The sequence below is a fragment of the Bombina bombina genome, chromosome 3 (genome assembly GCF_027579735.1).
Source record: "Bombina bombina isolate aBomBom1 chromosome 3, aBomBom1.pri, whole genome shotgun sequence".
Classification (NCBI taxonomy): domain Eukaryota; kingdom Metazoa; phylum Chordata; class Amphibia; order Anura; family Bombinatoridae; genus Bombina; species Bombina bombina.
In genome coordinates, this window is record NC_069501.1 from 282,005,021 (window position 1) to 282,026,541 (window position 21,521).

At 37.4% G+C, this 21,521-nt stretch overlaps 1 protein-coding gene across 1 annotated transcript in view; it reads right to left on the reverse strand.

Moving 5' to 3' along the window:
* The window catches only part of MLXIPL (MLX interacting protein like), a 382,973-nt gene that overhangs the window by 117,497 nt on the left and 243,955 nt on the right, over window positions 1–21,521 (reverse strand). The gene's annotated exons all lie outside the window — the stretch shown is intronic.

Genomic DNA, 21,521 nt, shown 5'->3' on the forward strand with positions numbered 1-21,521 from the left:
CATATCCATCTGTATGTTTTAAGGATATAAAATAAATTATGGATTTTAATGCAGCTGTGGGCCTTTCTTAAATTTGCATTGTATTGGGAACAGCCGTTATCCTGGTTCTACGTGCACAGTTGGGATACAGTTCAAGTACTGTGCTGTGTGAAAACTGAATTAAATTAAGGGAAGCTTCTTGGGTAATAAATTTAGAAATGTCACATTTAAAGGGACACTCAGGTTAAATTAAATTTTCATGATTCAGATACAGCATGTCATTTTAAACAACTTTCCAATTTGCTTCCATTAAAAAAAAATGTGCACACTCTTTTATATTTACAATTTTTGAGTCACCAGATCCTACTGAGCATGTGCAAGAATTCACAGACTATACGTATATGCATTTGTGATTGGCTGATTGCTATCACATGGTACAAGGGGAGTGGAAATATACATAACTTTGGAAATTTGTTACAAAAAAATCTACTACTCATTTGAAGTTCAGACTAAGTGCTATTGCATTGTCTTGTTATCTTGCATTTGTTGACTGGTCCTTTAACTGCAGTAGCTGCAGATATGCAGGCTACACTAACAGCTGTATAAAACATAGAGCCTGCCAGCTGAAAAGATCTTCTGAGGAAGCCTTAAAGTTTTCTATTCATCAGATCCTTAAAAGAGGTACTGTCATCTAAAGGAATGGTAGTCTGCCTAGCTAAAGTGGAAATAGCACTAGCCATCTTTGGAATAGAATAGTCTTTCATACCTCCAATTTTTCAAAAGGTAAAGGGAACATGTATTTGATGTTGGCGAAGAGAACAAATGGAATGTCTGTTTTGTTTCCATTCCATGCTTATTTGCTCAGAAACCTCTTTAGGAAGGTAGATAGTTTTTTGGGGCTGTCTTAGAGAGTTATAAATCTTTTTCACAGATTGTTTGTCTGGAGGTGGAGGGTCCTCAATCTGCAATGCAAGTAAAAACTTCCTGCAATAGTGTGTATATGCTCCATCTTGAAATGAAATGGGACAGTAAAGTCAAAATTAAACTTTCGTGATTTAGATAAATTATGCAATTTTAAACAACTTTCCAATTTACTGTATTATCAAATGTTCTTTGTTGTCTTGCTATCATTTTTTGAAGAGTAAATTTAGATGTGATGGCTCGTGGACTCTCATCATATTATAAAAAAAATCAATACTAGTGATATATTAGTTTTCCTATGGATTTTTGCAATTCATTAACATCTATGTGACGGATGGCAATACATGCATCTGTTTAAAAGGATTCCCATTAATAATTTTGACTATCTCTGTAAAAAAATTCTATTCATAGAATCAACCAAACAACAGGACAACCATAACCATGTATAAATATGTTTTAAATATGTGTTCACCATATTAAACCAGTAGTTAAAGGGCCATAATACCCAAATGTTTAAACACTTGAAAGTGATGCAGCATAGCTGTAAAAAGCTGAGTAGAAAATATCACCTGAACATCTCTATGTAAAAAAGAAAGATATTTTACCTCAAAAGTTCCTCAGTAGCCACATCCCATTGTAAAGGATTTCTAAGCAGCATTTTAGTGTGTCTGTCCTTGGACAGCTTAGGGGATGAGCCTTGTGCACTCTCATATTATTTCACCAATCAGGTAAAGGAAGCTTACTATGAAATCTCATGAGAGTTAAGTCAAATCTCATGAGATCACAGTAAAAGTTCATGACCTCAGCACTGCTGATGCTGATTGGCTGCAGTTAATTTCTTCATTTTTTAATTTATTTTTTACCTGCAGCTGGGAGCAGCTGAGTATAACTTTTTACACAGAACTTACTCTGCTGAGCTGAGGAGATTGTGAGGTAAAATATATTCCTTTTTTACATAGAGATGCTCAGGTGATATTTTCATGTCAGCTTTTTACAGTTATACTGCATCAGTTTCAGGTGATTTAACTTATGAGTATTATGTCCCTTTAAACTAATTAAATAATGTATTGAATAAGCTTAGATCAATGAATAAACAAAACAATATTTATATGAAATGTTACAAGTACAAATGTATTTCTGTGATTTACCCCTATAATGCCAATCACCATTCCCTACAACATTATGGGCCCCATGTATTAAAGGGCAGATGGAGAATGTTGCCGACTTTTGAACCTATCCGCCCACTTTCCACAGAAAACGGCAGCGGACACTGTATGTCTGCTGCCCAAATGTACCATTGCACAAGCACATGCGCAAAGCCCCCCTGCTTTTGTGCAACCAATGCGTGAGAGCAGAGCCATGTAATCCCCCCCAAATGAATGTGTTCGGGGGGGGGGGGGTTATGCCCACCACCCCAGAGGTGGGAGAGTGTGACCGACCGATGCTTGTTACATTGTGAAAAAACATGTGCAAGCTTGCCCTGAAACAGTACTATAGGTTGCCCCACTAAGAACAAGCTGCATCTTTTTATTTCTTTATTTTTACAAGAAGGTTACAATGAATATAGCCTGATTTTAATACATTGGTTCTCATAGAGGACTTTTTGCATAGCAATGCAACTCTACCTAGCAGTCAAAGTGTTAATGCTTTGGAGTCAGAGCATGTCCTTAATTTGCAAAATAACCTAACCTGCGCTACAAAATTAGAACAGTTGCTAACCACCCTTATACCACAAATGTTCTGTATAATAGTAGACCAGTAAATTACCAATTATTGTACTGTTATTTAAACTTGTTTTTTTTTTTTTTTACAGTTTTGTAGTAAAAAAAAAAACAGCCTAAAAATGTTCCATCCCACTGCGCTCTTGTTCTATGAAACTAAACTGAGTTATCTGAAAATATAGACTGAAAAATGCTTTCAGGGCCTGGTATTCTACATCTGGGTAACCTTAAACAAAAACACCTTTATGGGGTAAAATAGCTTCCTCTTTTACATAGAGATGTTTAGGTGATATTTGTAGTCAGCGTTTTACAGATATACGCATCACTTTCAAGTGTGCTGAACCAAAAATGGTCTGGGTCCTAAGCTTTTCAAATATAGATACAAAGAGAACAAAGAACAAATTGATAATGGGAGTAAATTAGAAAGTTGCTTAAAATTGCATGCTCTATCCGAATCATGATAGAAAAAAAAAATTGGGTTTAGTGTCCCTTTAAGTTGCATCTTCATCTAATATGTGGACATTGCTGACACTGCAGAGTGTGACTGTCATGAGGTTTTTAAAGGTTCACTTTTGTTTCCTAAGAATACATTTTTGAACTTGTTGGTAAATAGTGCCTGATGTAACAATTGTAAAAGTATTGTGAAACAAGAAACTTCCTGTGTGTTTGTTTATAGTCTGTCGAGGGGGGGGGGGGGGGGGGGGGGAAGGTTTGTGGAGTAGGCCCAGCATATAACAGAGAACCAGGATGTAGCCCAACAGAACAAAATATATGAAATATTTAAACTGATACTTAAAAGGCTGGACATTTTATATATAGAGGCCCATTTATCAAGCTCCGTACGGAGCTTGAAGGCCCGTGTTTCTGGCGAGTCTTCAGAATCACCAGAAACACAAGTTATGGAGCAGCGGTCTAAAGAGCGCTGCTCCATAACCCTGTCCGCCTGCTCTGATGAGACGGACAAGAATCGCCACAATTCAACCCGATCGAGTACGATCGGGTTAATAGACACCTCCCTGCTGGTGGCTGATTGGCCACGAATCTGCCGGGGGCGGCGTTGCACCAGCAGCTCTTGTGTGTTGCTGGTTCAATGCTAAATACGGAGAGCGTATTGATCTCCGCATTCAGCGATGTCTGTCGGACCTGATCCGCACTGTCGGATTAGGTCCGACAGACACTTGATAATTCGGCCTCATAGTCTAGGAAATGGGAGAAGGATTTTATTGCTACGCATGGGCTCGGCGCAAATCTCGTGCTCTATAGGAGATACATTGATGACATCATCTTTGTTTGGAAAGGGACACTCACAGAACTAGAAAAATGTATTTCGAAAATGAATGCTAATCATATAGGAATTAGTTTTACTCATACCATCAGTAAAGAGAGGATCACATTTTTAGATCTAGACATAGAAATCATTGAGAAAGAGATAATAACTAAAACACATTTTAAACAGGTAGATGCCAACAATCTAATACATTTCAATAACTGCCATTTGAATAAATGGAAAGAGAATATTCCTAAAGGCCAGTGCCTCAGGATAAGACGTAATTGTTCAAAGATATCTGACTATATGGAACAAGTATAGATCCTAGAAAAAAAGTTTGCTGAGAGAGGATATGATCCTCAGATAATGAAGAAGGCAAGAACACAAGTAGATGAAAAAGAGAGACATAGCCTCCTAGTATATAAAAACAAAGATAAAAAACCAACAAAAGTGTAGATGACCAAGATAAAATAAAAGTTGCACTGATAACTGATTATAATTGTGACCATCATCTTCTACAGAAAATAATGAAAAAATATTGGCACCTTGTCCAGACAGACCCTATAATAGGGGAAAATGACAGACTACCCCAGAATTATTTACAAAAAAGCAAAAAAAATTAAAATTATACTAGCTCCCAGTGAATTTAAACAAACAGAAAAAAGATCTATAATAAGGGGAGATTTGTCTGGTAATAAACTAGTAGGCTTTTTTCCATGTTTTGGCTGCAGATCCTGCAGATATAGCAGTAAATGTAAGAAAATACAATCAAGCCAAAATGGTTTCATACATCAAATAAAAGAAACAATTAGATGTCAGGATAAAGGTGTAATCTACATTATACAATGTTCCTGCCAGAGACAATATATAGGAGAGGCCACCAGGACCCTAATGGAACGTATACGTGAACATCTTTCATGTATAGACAGAGGTAATTTAGATACACACTTATACACTCACTTTATGGAAGTACATAAAAAGAATTTAAAAGAATTTATTTTTTGTGGCATAAAGAAAGTGAAACCAGATTGGAGAGGGGGGAATTTTGAATCAAAACTTTAAAAAAAAGAAGCTGGGCGTGTCTAGCCGGCAGCCATGCTAAGTCGCATTTAATAACAGCTCTGGGGCAACGATAAGATTATCCCTAAATATCTTGTGAAATTTATCGATCTCATTATTATAGACTCCTGCATCAGCTATTTAAAGTCTAGCGGATTACAGGCATGTAAATATTGCTACTTTCCAGAGCTGTTTGGAATATCAGCTAGGACTTTTCCAAAAAAGGGCGCCGGATTCATACTATTAACTTTACGAACCCCAACCCGCCCCCCCCCCGTGTAGCCTGGGGTAAAAGAAAGCTACTAGCTGCCAACTCGTGATGGAGTTAGTTCATGCAGACATCTCTGCTCTTCTAAAGGAACTGGAAAACAAGATTGACAGGAGATTTGGTGATCTCATTGCTATTACTAAAGGTACAGATAAACAAGATGGCGCCGGACATACAGTGAACAACGGACTAGAAATTATGGTGCCGACAGAGAAAATACCTACTGCGCAGCAGCTTTTACTACCTCTGAAGGAGAGGTCTGGATGGGCTTCAGAGCAAGATGTAAGAGGTAGAGATAAAAGTGGGGCTCTGCAATATTATGTTGGCATTTTGCCAGTCTGCCTCGGAGCTTCACGGAAGCACATACAGATGACCATCGATCTGATGCGGAGCAGGAAGACACTATTGAGCACACGCTGGCAGCACTTACCCTTTCGTCCTCCCTTTGCGGGGGTGGTTTGCTTGTCTTTGGTCTGTGGCCGGGGAGATGCGGTCGGATCCCCTGGACGGGACTTTGGGCTTGTTTGCTTTCCTGCAGAGAGACATGTATTCTGTGAGCAGGCCTACCGGATGGGAAGATGCTCACTTTGCTGTGTGTTGAGACCGCTGCTGAATATGCTGAAGCAGGACTGTTGCTGTGTCAAATACGGTGGACTGAATATACATCAGGTCTTGCATTATAGATGTCGTGTTGGAGTAGGCTGAACTAATAAAATACTTTTATTAATAAGGAGTGCTAGTAATCTCCCATCCTATCCTGTAAAAAATGTATATGGTTTTCAAGTTCAAGTATTCTTGCATATGTATGTTTAGCAATTAGTTACCTAGCCTTCAGGGTATGTTTTTGTTAAAGAGTTCCAGGACTAGATTTTCAGTTGTCTGTTTCTGTTTATGTGGTTGGGTGTGGGTTTTGCGTTTTTTCATGTCCTCATATGGGTATATATTGTTCCATCAAGCTAAATTTAAGGCTTAGCCCACAGACTATATTAACTGCAGTAATAATTCTCAATCTAATGTATAGATTTTATATGAGAGCCTGTACCTTGTCTAAAACTGACTTTGGATTCCTGGATTGTGAGACCTAGCTTGATAAATGCACAATTATTTGCTTCTCTATTTAATTGTAGATCCACAGGCATTATAATGTAATGGGTTACAAGCCATGCTGGGGAGAGTATTCATTTCTCTAGAGTTAACCTCACACTCTTAGGATTGTCTCTAGTTAACCTCACATGTCCCCTCTTATCAAATACAGCTATTCATATCACTGGCATATATTTAAGGCTAAAAAGGGGATCATTTGTGTCCCCATTCCTATTAAGGTTAACATACTGTTTGCAAGTCTTTTGTTAGGAGGTATCCAGATAGTTGTATATCACTGTGGAGACATGCGACCATGCAGCTAACCCACAATTGAAAGATAAAATAAATCCATAGTGCCTCTCCTCTTTAAGTAGCATCTAGATAGCTTTCCCTGTTTTATAATCTCCCCCTTTGTGGATATATACTTACAGAGTTCCCATGATATCGAGATCCATTTAACTCCTATGCTTACATTGTATAAAACCTGGCAGCATCCCACTGTGTGTTCACCCATATCGGTGAACGGTATAGCGGTGTTAACCCGCTACTTTACTATTATATTCTCCTAATTCACTTGGTATAACTCCCCTCTATTACAAATTTGCAATATATATCAATTTTCATAATTTACAGTAAAATATCATTCTATAAGATGATCTTTTTTATAAGGGAGTATAGGTTAATTCAAAGTTACCAGAAAAAGAGGTATCATATTTTACCATGTATACCATAGTACGTTTGGATAATAGTGTTTATATAGCCTATAGTATTAACTGAATATTTTATGTATAGTTCTCAGAGTTTTTAAGCAGGTGAACATCAGTGAAATATGTGAATTATTATACCTCAATATCGGCTTGCGGTGGCCTATGAGGTGCACTTTATTCCTGTAATCTCAAAAACATGTATTAGTCAGTGGCAATTTATGTACATGGTGTCCTGTAACAATTGTTGTATCGTACAATACCTCAATAAAAAACTTTGATTAATAAAAAAAAAAAAAAAAGAAGCTGAATTAATTACAATATGCAAACTCTCTTCCCTTCAGGTTTAAACTCCGAATTAGACATTTCCCCTTTTCTCATTTCATAAAACAACCTGCTATAAAAGATATGGAATGACAACTACTAACTAACAGTCTCAATTAAGGATAAGTTTTTGAAAGATTATGTCACTCATTTGACAAATGCATCAATTCACTATAGACATATATATTCTTATACTTTAACCAACTTCAGAAAAAGAAAACTCATACCGTAGTTAATGTATTATTCACACATGAAAACACGTATATATATATGTTATATAGCTTAACAAATATGTCACATAGTTACAGAACTATGTATATATATTTTGAAGGAATTTTGAGACGCAATTTATCCACCAAGGGATATAGAGGTTTACTATTTTTATAATATAAAATGTCTCGTAGTCATAGTATAAATATAGTAATAAATAACCCTAGCGTACAATTTATCTATGGAAGCTACTGAACTCTAAATACTCCTTAATACGAGAAAGATCTAGATTGACCCCATTAGTAATGTGCGATTCCCCAGTTGACCTAGGAGTACAACAGAAATGGTCTAATAAAGGACTTTACAGAATAGCGGATAAGATCAAAGCAGATAAATTATTATCCTCGAACAATAGTTTTGACCCAGACGATAAAAATATTTGGTACCACTACCTTCAGCTTAGATCTAGAGCTTATGAAATAATAGGCAAAACAAAACTTCCTCCTAACACTACACTATAAACATTATGTCTTACCACACCCTGAGTAAAAGGAGTGATTTCTAAATTATACTCCATCTTTAACACCCCACATAGCGAAGTTAAAACACAGATTATGTCTAGGTGGGAACGAGATATAGGTAAAACATGGTCATTAGAGACCTGGAATACTGCTCTCTCAAATGGTTTATCTTTTACACAGAATGCTATGTTAAAAGAGAACTTTATAAAGGTAGCTTTTAGATGGTACTTACATCCCACCAGATCACAAGAATCAGGGGGACCAGCATCTCACCTCTGCTACAGAGGATGCGGTATTAGAGGTACATATGCCCATATGTGGTGGGACTGTGACCATGTCAAAAAGATATGGGACTGGACCTCGAAAATACTCAGCTCCATTTTTCAGAAGCAAATAGAACTAACCATAGAACAAGCCCTACTTCATTTCCCAATCCCAGGAATCCCTAAGATTCATTGTAAATTAGTCATGCTTATATGTACCACAGTAAGAATAAGTGTGGCGCAATTCTGGAAGTCCAATCCACCTGATTTTTCTTTCATACATAAAAAAATAGAAAACCATTACAACAGGGCGGGCGCAGCTGCTGAAACCCTTAATCACACAGAAAGGTTCATCAGGTGTTGGGAACCGTATATTATGTACCATGAATCACTCAGAAGACAGAGAGAATGATAGGGATATTGTAAAAGACTTGAAAAAAAACATGAGCCGAGACCCACGTCACCAATGATCATTATATAGATGTCAACAACATTTACTGATACAATTGTATTTACAGAGTATAGACAGCTTTTGAACTCTATGTGGTGACATAACACCTTCTTTCTTTAAGAGTTGTAATATTTGATATGTATTAACAAACAACTGGAGAGCATGGATAGGAATGTTTGACATATGTTTATTTTATTTGTAAAAATCAATAAAAACAATTTCAACATAAATAACCCTAGCGGTTCACATATGCCACTAATTTAATACTCAACCTAAATATAGATAAATCTCTACTTCACCACCTAACAAAGGAACAAAAATTCTCTTTCCATTGAACCATGTAAATATATCTTATAAAAGGATCTTCTTATAAGCAAACAGCATATCAAAATAGTGCAACTAAATTTATCCCAACAATTCCACCTTAAATAACATAATATAGTGTGACAATTCGACCTTAAATAATAACCAATAAGACTAAGAATTCAATGAACCAATGGGATGTAAAGGAGGGATATTTAAATGCCCGAATAATAAACCAAGGAATACGTCTTGTTCCCAGGCGAAACACGTTGACGTTTATACAGCTTACTACAAAGAGAGAGCACAAAGGATTGGAAAACTGTTATGCTGTTCCCTGCAGAATCTTGAAAGAATGAGTACAGGGGAGGAGAACGCTAACGAACGGCTGTTTGCTTGCAACACGCTGGAGCGTGCATTACACCTAAAATACCTTAGTAATCACTTATTGTGAATAAGTGCCAACATCAGAGCAACGTATGCATCAAGGGGAAGGCTGAACAAGTAATATACTACCGGTAAGGAAAAGAGAAACTCTGTATTAGACACTGAGTGTGTCCGAAGACCCGGTAAGCCTACTATACCATCCTAACTGTAACGACACGTATATGTCCCATTGATACTTTGTTTCAAACAATGCAACAACACAAAGAGATCTAATTGAGAAATCCACATATAGTGTGTATGTTATCATTCCAGCAAGATAAGACTACACCTATGTTCTGTTACTAATTCAGAAATCGCAAGGAAGATTTTTAACATACTTTTGACTGATCAAAATTTCAAGGTGGAATCTAAAGGTGGAATTTGTTAACCGCTGTTTTTTAACATTGTCAGTTTTTCAAAAAACAATTGTCGATTTTAAACTGTTGTTTTTACAATATTTATTTTAATCAGTTATTGTGCAATGGAGACATCCCTAATACACCTGTTATTAGTTTTTTGATAGATATTAAATTGATTTCTTAAAAAACGAGATGTGTAGATTGGTATATTGATCTCTAGAACTCCTAAGCTTTTGTTAGCGCTCCTGCACTACTTCTTTTGTTATAACTTTAGAGTGCATATAACAACAATCTGGAACCTTTTTTCAATACAAACTAATATAATATAATTCTGAAACAAAATATTGGGGGAAGGAGTATCCCGGTAATCCCTTTTGAGAAAAATGGGGTGTGCACGTGAACAGGGCTCCAAATTTTCTAGGGCTGCTTTTTATTCCCAGTGCGGCCTTGTCAATAAGCTGTCATACAACCTTCTCTTACTCTCAGATCTCAGTCCCCGTAAGATACCTCTGATGGGTATTAAGGAGAATGCCCAGTGAATACCACAGTTAGGGTAACAAAAAAAAAAGGATCATCAGGAGCAGACAAAACACTATTATCAGGAATCAGTAGGTTTATTGCTCACAAGCCAAAATTGATAGTGGCAGTAGTGTGGCCATGTAGCTGTCCATAATGGTTTGTATGGGACCTTGCCTTAGTTTGGGTAAACATGACTCTTGGCACTACAGTTGCTCTCAGTTACATGCCTACATTAGTTCTTGCATCAGACCCCTTAACCTGCAAATCCTCTCAGCCATATACTGTACCTACATCACATCTTAAGTGAGAGCCATAGCCCCGCTGCCTCTTTATCACCCATGTGTCAATAGCAGACCTCAGATTAAACACTATGGGGCCTGTTTATTAATGTGCGAGCAGACATGATACAATGTAGCGTATCATGTCCGCTGCACATCGACAAGAACTGCTTGTGTAATAATATGCTGTCGGCATTTATCATTACACAAGCAGTTCTTGTGAACTGCTTGTGCAATGCCGCCGCCCCTGCCGATTTGCGGCCAATCGACCGCTAGCAGGGGGTGTCAATCATATATGATCAGGTGGATTGATGTCTGCGGCCTCAGAGCCTGAAGGCTCTCACGGAAACAGGGGCATCAAGCTCCATTCGGAGCTTGATAATTCGGCCCTTATGGCTAGCAGTTTTTCTACCAGCCATATGCCCATTTCATACACCAAAGCCCTCTAGTTCCTCTGTCAGCTGCATACCCACATAAAACCTCAGACCTGACCCCATAGCCTGGAAGCACTTCTCTATAACTTATTTCAGCCATATGACCAATCACACTTCAGATCAGATGTTTGACTCATGCATACTTACATCAGACCTCAGACCAGAATCCTAACCCTGCAGGCCCACATCTGATTTCATTTCTGGTCCTTGTAGACCCACTGTCAGCCACATACCTCCATTAGAGCCCAATACCCCCCTGCCTCTCTGTCACCCACATGCCAACATAAGAACTCTTTTTAGACCAAATGCCCATATTAGAACAGAGATCAAATCTCTAATCCCTGAAGATCCTTGTCAGCCACCTACACACAGCCAACCTTGGATCACACCCTAAAGCCCTCCACCACCTCTGTAAGCCTCATGCCCATTTTAGACCTCAAATAATAACTCACGGTCTTATGGCCCTTCTGTCAGCCACAGTCTCACGTTACACTTCAGCTGCATCTCCTGCTAGCTACATACATTAGACCTCAGGGTTATAGTCAGACAGTTCTTTCAATTGTTCACATTATTTTGTGTTAGGCCATACCCCTCTCCCCACATCCACCCACCTCACCCTGAAACATCTTAGGGGGAAAATGTCCTTCTCTCCCATTTTGCGATGTTAGGAAGTATATATAAGTAGCAGTAGTATTTTCAGTTTGCTTTCCAGTCCCAAAAATAAAAAAATAAATTAAATAAAATGTGGCCCTTGTAAACAATCTAAAGATATATATAAAACAAACAAACAAGCAAAAAACAAAAGGAACTCCAAACCTCAATGTCTTACCAGTGGTTTATTGAACATTTATAATATTTTTTTTTGCTCGCGTGCTAACTGTGCTCAAAGTAAACTTTTAATGCAGCCTGGTTAGCATGCGCACTACAAGTTGAAATTAAAAGGTTAGCACAAGAGTGAAACCAGAATGCACACTAACTTCAGGACTTTGGCTTTCGCGATAATATTTTATTTTAATGTAATTATGTTTGGTGCAACTTTTTTTTAACCCTTACACTTTACTGGAGGTTTTCAGGTGTGCTAATCCGGCGAGCACAAATTTTGTTTGTGCAACCGTTTACTTTTGACTTGTAATATGTGCGCTAATAGCACGGTTGCGATATTGCTTATTGCGTCCCCACTAACAATAGCACACCACTTGCAACCTAGTCCTTACTTTGCAGTCACTAGGCAGCTACAAAAAATGGAGCAAATTGCACCCAATTTGTTCTTTAAGTGTAAGCAACAAATCCAAATTACAAGTATAGATGTTGAAAACAAACCCCAGCATTTTATATTCAATGAATAGTGTGTCAGTGAGCCATGACATAATGATAGCAGTCAAAAGGTCAGAATGAGGTCAACTCCAGGCCATATATCTAATCAGGAGGATGTGGGTTAGGAGGAGCAGTTTCCTAAAGAGGGCGACAAAAAATGCCCGTCCCACCCACTGGGTTGTAACACTACAGGACACTGTCAAAAAGGGAATTATACATGTTGCCCAACCTCCAATTATAATACTTCTGTAGTTTCATTTCTTAACTTACACCACTTACAATGTGTTTACTCACACATAATGCTTTGTTATGATCTGAGATAGCTCACGTGACCTTGTGCTACCTACCATCATTTTGGGGTAAAGTGTCTACAAATTGTCCATGTTCTACTACTGTTGATACAGCTTAAAAATAAATAAATAAATATGGGATATTCCATCTAAACAGGCAAAAATCCTCCATAGACCATTCTGTTAAAATGTATTCATTTAAATCTAGAAAACAATAATTTTATGAAATAGATGACAAAGTAAAATACTTCAGAGCTTCAGTGAAAAAAAAATTGCTGCACAATATCCAATTAAGGGCCAGATTACAAGTGGAGCGCTTAATATCAATTTCCACTTATAAATACCAGGGCATGCTAATGTACTAAGGTATTACACGTTAAATTGCTGGGAAGCATTGTGCTCATGACAGCACGCTTCCATAGGCTCAAATGGGAACCTCGTTCTCATGCCATAAGATATGGCATGAGAACTCGCACAGCACAGGGGGTAAGTAGCGCAGCGATGACAGCAATTTGTAAATATATATGTTTATGATTATATAGGAGTTAGTAAAAAATGCAAGTAACCGGCACAATCTCCCACTAGATAAAAACAAGGCTTTTATTACAACAGTTTTAAAACAGCAAGGAAACGTCTAACATGTTTCGGTAGATTGCCTTAGTCATAGACGTCTATGACTAAGGCAATCCGCCGAAAAATGTTAGACGTTTCCTTGCTGTTTTAAACTGTTGGAATAAAAGCTTTGTTTTAATCTACTGGGAGATCGTGCCGGTTACTTGCATTTTTTAAATAACTCTTATTCCTCACCTTACAGGGCACCTCCATTTGAATTTGGATTATGGATCGTATTGGCTCATAGGAGGTAACGTGAGTGAGGCATAATGGGAGAGCAGACAAGTGTGTTTATGGAGCAAGTCAGTGTGAAGGAGTATCAGTACTTTTGGATACATTTTTGCTATACCTACAGAGCTGAGAAAACGGGGTCAGGATCCATAGGATGAACCGTGCTATCCCTGAGTGACTAGATGACATCTGGCCACGAAGGAGGTGATCTTAAGGCTCCATAACCAACTGGACCGGGACCGTTTGCCCTCAGGTAGGAGCTGTTTACAACAGTCCATAACTCCGCTATCAGGCTAACATAAAGCATACTAACAGACCCTTGCTCCACACTGCCGCTTATGCCCAGCCCACTTCACTATTTTACAGTATTGACTGTTTATATTCACATGTGATGCTTTTTTGACTACTGCTATATAATTTAGTGTTTCACTTGTAATCTAGCCCTAAATGTGAATAAACTTGCATTAGTAGGAATCAAGGTTCTAAATAGTAATTGCTTTTGTATATGTAATACATTTTCCTGTAACCACATTTTAGTTGTGCTTGAAACTCTAAAACAGAGCAGTTAAAGGGACTTGAAAGTAAAAATGAAACCTTCATGATTCAGATAGAGCATGCAATTTTAAGAGACTTTTAATCCCCCCCATTATCAAATTTACCTTGTTCTCTTCTCTTGGAATCTTTATTGAATAGCATACCTAGGTAGATTCAGGAGTCAGCTGGTGATTGGTAGCTACACAGTCCCAGTAGTGTACTACTGCCCTGGAGCTGATTGAAACTATAAATGAACCCCATTATATTAAATGTATGTGAAAATGTTCCTTTGTGTTTATTTTTGTATTTGAAGTAACAGGTCCAGTCACAGGGGATACATATCATAATTAAGGGCTTTTTAGCTTGAAATGTTGTCTCAGTCTTGTTTCACCTTGAGCCTTATGAGGAAATAAAGGCTTGAATTGTACCTGTTACTTCAATTCTATGGGCTCCATTTATTAAGCAACGGATGCTGCTTCGGAGCCCCATCGTTTCTGGTTCACCAGAAACGGAAGTTAAGAAGCTGCTCCTTAACTTGTCTGACACCTTTTAGGTGGCGGACTGAAATCTTCCAAATTGGATCCAATCTGGATAATTGACAGCCCACTGCTAGTGGCTGATTGGCTGGCAGTGAGCAGAAGGAGGCATTGCACTAGCATTTCACTAGAAATGCTTGTGCAAAGTTAAATGCCGACAATGTATGCTGTCGGCATTTAGCGAGGTTGAGCGGACATGATTCACTACAGCAAATCATGTCTGCTCGCCTCTTGTTAAATATACCCATATGTATGGGGGCTGGTCTTCCCTGTCCATGCCTGCAGGTGAGGAAAGGCTGCCTTAACCACTTTACTATTGTATTTTTGTATTTGAAACAAATGTTTTTGCTCATTAAAACATTCACGTATTGTTCTCAACAGGGCCGCCTTTAATATTGACTGGACCCTGGGCAAAATTTTCTTGCCCCCCCCCCCATGCAATTTCGTTCTCCATCCAAACATCCCAAAAAAACAACTATTATTTTAAAATTATTTTTTTTTTTAGATTATTAGCCCAGCAGTGGATCATCCACTGCTGGGTTAATCATTTAAAAAACAACAAAAAAAACCATTAAAATAAATTTTAATCTGTGAAACTGGACCTAAGCAGTACTAATAAGTATAGATTTCTCCACTGTGGATTAATTTAATATGCTTTTGAATGTGATTCTGGTGTGAGGTTAGCTGGTTAAAGAGATTTAGGGCAGCCAACAGGAACAAGCAAGGTAAAGACTGAGGAGGAAGCATGGAGGTGCAGTATAAGTTTACTGACTGGAACAGCAGAACTACTATGGGAAGCTGTAAAAACTGAGACAGAGAGAAAAGAAAACTATAAAAATAAACCTTACATTAATGTGTGAAGTATCAGCATGACATTATACATCAGCCACAGCAGCACATGTCACTTCTCTGCTAGGAACAATTTCTGATGCAGTGACCTTTTCTGATGCAGTGGGATTGGCTGGATGCTGAGTTAGGGCTTAGCATTCAGTGCTGCACAGTGCACATCTAAAACAGCACATGGCACTAGCTTGGCATGTCACATGACACCGGCATGCACGGTCTGGCACAGTTTCTCACAAATAAATATAAGCAGAGAACTTTTGACTATGACAATATTAGGACTGACTGTGCCCCCCCCATGTCACATGACATCAGCAGTCTGGCATGAACTAAAAAATAAATAAATAATTTTTAGGAATATTGGGCTGCCCCTTTTGCCCTGTGTTAAAGATGGCCCTGGTTCTCAATGTCATGCTCATAAATGTGCTGAAAAGCAAAGCAGACCTGCTCATGTTATCTCTGTCAAAACACACAGCCTAATGGGTATTGAAATACTAAATAACACAAACGTCTAAATGATGCCAGAAAAGTAAAAACTAAATATATTTATTCTGCAATCCATAACAAATACATAGGCAAACGAGGTAACGCACATAGGGGAGAAAGTGTTACATAATTTGAAATACTAATTATTCCTATCAGGTGTTCAAAGAGCACAACCAACTATTTCAGATGCAAACATTTCTCACTCCTACTCCCACTGGGAGTTTAATTAGTGCTATTGTCTTTGTTACGTTGCTTTTCTATGGAGAATACATCAGTAATCATGTTTTTAATATAGGTGGCAGTTTCAACAGGCAAAAGCAGCTATTTCAAATAACAAAATAAAGGTAGATAAGCAGCTTTCAAACAATTAAATACACTCCTGCAAGTAAAATGGACCATTGCAAACATGTTTAAGGGGAGAAAATTGTAAAGTACAAAATGTCCCTTTAAAACAGAGTTGGAAACAACTTTTAGCTGCTAAAAAGCAATACTAATCGGAATCCTAATATGTGAGCATCCTTAAGTTGTGATTTATTCCAACAGCCATTTTGATGATAAACTCTCTGTTAAAAACAATTTTAAGTTTATTATAAACTTGACCTAAGTAGGACATTTAGTTTACAAATAAAATGTTATATTTTGTTACAGAATTATTTTTTTCAAAATCATTTGCACAATGTCTTATACCCATGTACATTGCATGGCTTTTCACAGGATTTCAAATGTAATCTCATTCAAATCCATTTTAAACCCTCACAATAACCAATTTATCAACAACTGTTCAAATGCATTTGTGGCACAATAACACCCCCTATCCTTTACACTTTAACACCAGCATTCCAGTATATTTTCTGGGGGTTTCCCCCCTCAAATTCAAGTCTCAAAATATTTTGTCTTATTTGCATTTGTTTCATTGTTAAAGCTTTTACATATGATTATATTTACATATGATTATATTTACATATGATTATTTTTACATATGATTATATTTACATATGATTATTTTTACATATGATTATATTTACATATGATTATATTTACATATGATTATTTTTACATATGATTATATTTACATATGATTATTTTTACATATGATTATTTTTACATATGATTATATTTACATATGATTATTTTTACATATGATTATTTTTACATATGATTATATTTACATATGATTATTTTTACATATGATTATATTTACATATGATTATATTTACATATGATTATTTTTACATATGATTATATTTACATATGATTATTTTTACATATGATTATTTTTACATATGATTATATTTACATATGATTATTTTTACATATGATTATTTTTACATATGATTATATTTACATATGATTATTTTTACATATGATTATATTTACATATGATTATTTTTACATATGATTATATTTACATATGATTATATTTACATATGATTATTTTTACATATGATTATATTTACATATGATTATTTTTACATATGAATATATTTACATATGATTATTTTTACATATGATTATTTTTACATATGATTATTTTTACATATTGATAAACAAAATTGTGTTTTGTTTTAAGAACATTAAATTATTATTTAAAACACATCAAAAAGTATATTTTTTACGCAGCATTTAACTTTTGCTTGCTATTTTGTCAACATTCCGTTCCATTAGCACAGGTGGATTTAATCCCCTGTAAATAAGAAGCGATGCGATGGTTACACCCTTTGGGCAGGGCAAGAGGGGCATCCGGCCACGGCCTGAGCTTTGGGTGCGAGGGTATGAGAACGTGCAATGTACATCCTGTATTTAGTTTATGAAGCAGTGTTTATGGTATAAGGAGGTGTAATGCATAGGGCTACATTTATGAAGCAGCAGATGCTGCTTTGGAGTCCCATCGTTTCAGGCTCGCCAGAAACGGAAGTTAAGAAGCAGCGGCCATATAACCGATGCTCCTTGAAATCATCCCAATCTGATCAGGATGATTGGCAGCCCCTGCTAGCGGCTGATTGGCCACCAGTGAGCAGGGATGGACATGATTTGCTAAACGACATTTAGTAAATTTACCCCATAGTGTTATTCTTTATATAGGTAACACTGAATGTGGGGACATGGGTGAGCCATACAGGTGACATGGCATTTAGCAGAGGAAAATAAGAGCGCTGGGCTCTGAGGCCCCACAAATTTGTCTTGCCAAGGGCCCCCACAAATGCTAAGGGTATACTTGGGCTACACTATCTATGATTAAGTGTTCTGTGTAGCATAATACACAAGATTGATTGGACATCACCCTTCTCTTACAAATATTTTATTAATGTTTATGTATATATAATATATATGAACTTTAAAGGGACAGTCTAGTCCAAAATAAACATTCATGATTCAGATAGGGCATGTTATTTCAAACAACTTTCAAATTTACTTTTATCACCAATTTTGCTTTGTTCTCTTGGTACAGGGAGTGCAGAATTATTAGGCAAGTTGTATTTTTGAGGATTAATTTTATTATTGAACAACAACCATGTTCTTAATGAACCCAAAAAACTCATTAATATCAAAGCTGAATAGTTTTGGAAGTAGTTTTTAGTTTGTTTTTAGTTATAGCTATTTTAGGGGGATATCTGTGTGTGCAGGTGACTATTACTGTGCATAATTATTAGGCAACTTAACAAAAAACAAATATATACCCATTTCAATTATTTATTTTTACCAGTGAAACCAATATAACATCTCAACATTCACAAATATACATTTCTGACATTCAAAAACAAAACAAAAACAAATCAGTGACCAATATAGCCACCTTTCTTTGCAAGGACACTCAAAAGCCTGCCATCCATGGATTCTGTCAGTGTTTTGATCTGTTCACCATCAACATTGCGTGCAGCAGCAACCACAGCCTCCCAGACACTGTTCAGAGAGGTGTACTGTTTTCCCTCCTTGTAAATCTCACATTTGATGATGGACCACAGGTTCTCAATGGGGTTCAGATCAGATGAACAAGGAGGCCATGTCATTAGATTTTCTTCTTTTATACCCTTTCTTGCCAGCCACGCTGTGGAGTACTTGGATGCGTGTGATGGAGCATTGTCCTGCATGAAAATCATGTTTTTCTTGAAGGATGCAGACTTCTTCCTGTACCACTGCTTGAAGAAGGTGTCTTCCAGAAACTGGCAGTAGGACTGGGAGTTGAGCTTGACTCCATCCTCAACCCGAAAAGGCCACACAAGCTCATCTTTGATGATACCAGCCCAAACCAGTACTCCACCTCCACCTTGCTGGCGTCTGAGTCGGACTGGAGCTCTCTGCCCTTTACCAATCCAGCCACGGGCCCATCAATACTCACTCTCATTTCATCAGTCCATAAAACCTTAGAAAAATCAGTCTTGAGATATTTCTTGGCCCAGTCTTGACGTTTCAGCTTGTGTGTCTTGTTCAGTGGTGGTCGTCTTTAAGCCTTTCTTACCTTGGCCATGTCTCTGAGTATTGCACACCTTGTGCTTTTGGGCACTCCAGTGATGTTGCAGCTCTGAAATATGGCCAAACTGGTGGCAAGTGGCATCTTGGCAGCTGCACGCTTGACTTTTCTCAGTTCATGGGCAGTTATTTTGCGCCTTGGTTTTTCCACACGCTTCTTGCGACCCTGTTGACTATTTTGAATGAAACGCTTGATTGTTCGATGATCACGCTTCAGAAGCTTTGCAATTTTAAGAGTGCTGCATCCCTCCGCAAGATATCTCACTATTTTTGACTTTTCTGAGCCTGTCAAGTCCTTCTTTTGACCCATTTTGCCAAAGGAAAGGAAGTTGCCTAATAATTATGCACACCTGATATAGGGTGTTGATGTCATTAGACCACACCCCTTCTCATTACAGAGATGCACATCACCTAATATGCTTAATTGGTAGTAGGCTTTCGAGCCTATACAGCTTGGAGTAAGACAACATGCATAAAGAGGATGATGTGGTCAAAATACTCATTTGCCTAATAATTCTGCACTCCCTGTATTCTTTGTTGAAAGCTAAACTTAGGAGGTTCATATACAAATTTCATAGGCCTAGATTTAGAGTTTGGCGGTAGCCGTCAAAACCAGCGTTAGAGGCTCCTAACGCTGGTTTTAGGCTACCGCCGGTATTTGGAGTCAGTCAGGAAAGGGTCTAACGCTCACTTTCAAGCCACGACTTTTCCATACCGCAGATCCCCTTACGTCAATTGCGTATCCTATCTTTTCAATGGGATCTTTCTAACTCCGGTATTTAGAGTCGTGGCTGAAGTGAGCGTTAGAAATCTAACGACAAAACTCCAGCCGCAGGAAAAAGTCAGTAGTTAAGAGCTTTCTGGGCTAACGCCGGTTTATAAAGCTCTTAACTACTGTGCTCTAAAGTACACTAACACCCATAAACTACCTATGTACCCCTAAACCGAGGTCCCCCCACATCGCCGCCACTCGATTAAATTTTTTTAACCCCTAATCTGCCGACCGCCACCTACGTTATACTTATGTACCCCTAATCTGCTGCCCCTAACACCGCCGACCCCTATATTATATTTATTAACCCCTAATCTGCCCCCCACAACGTCGCCGCCAGCTACCTACAATAATTAACCCCTAATCTGCCGATCGCAAAGCGCCGCCACCTACATTATAGCTATGTACCCCTAATCTGCTGCCCCTAACACCGCCGACCCCTATATTATATTTATTAACCCCTAATCTGCCCCCCACAACGTCGCCTCCACCTGCCTACACTTATTAACCCCTAATCTGCCGAGCGGACCACACCGCTATTATCATAAAGTTATTAACCCCTAATCCGCCTCACTCCCGCCTCAATAACCCTATAATAAATAGTATTAACCCCTAATCTGCCCTCCCTAACATCACCGACACCTAACTTCAAACATTAACCCCTAATCTGCCGACTGGAGCTCACCGCTAAATGTATTAACCCCTAAAGCTAAGTCTAACCCTAACACTAACACCCCCCTAAATTAAATATAATTTAAATCTAACGAAATAAATGAACTCTTATTAAATAAATTATTCATATTTAAAGCTAAATACTTACCTGTAAAATAAATCCTAATATAGCTACAATATAAATTATAATTATATTATAGCTATTTTAGGATTTATATTTATTTTACAGGTAACTTTGTATTTATTTTAACCAGGTACAATAGCTATTAAATAGTTAAGAACTATTTAATAGCTAAAATAGTTTAATAATTACAAATTTACCTGTAAAATAAATCCTAACCTAAGTTACAATTAAACCTAACACTACACTATCAATAAATAAATTAAATTAAATACCTACAATTACCTACAATTAAACCTAACACTACACTATCAATAAATGAATTAAATACAATACCTACAAATAACTACAATTAAATAAACTAACTAAAGTACAAAAAATAAAAAAGAACTAAGTTACAAAAAATAAAAAAATATTTACAAACAGAAAAATATTACAACAATTTTAAACTATATTCATCCGATGAGGAACGGCTCCATCGTGAAGACCTCCAGCGCGGACCAATCTTCTTCCGACGACGTCCAACTGAAAAATAACGGTTCCTTTAAGGGACGT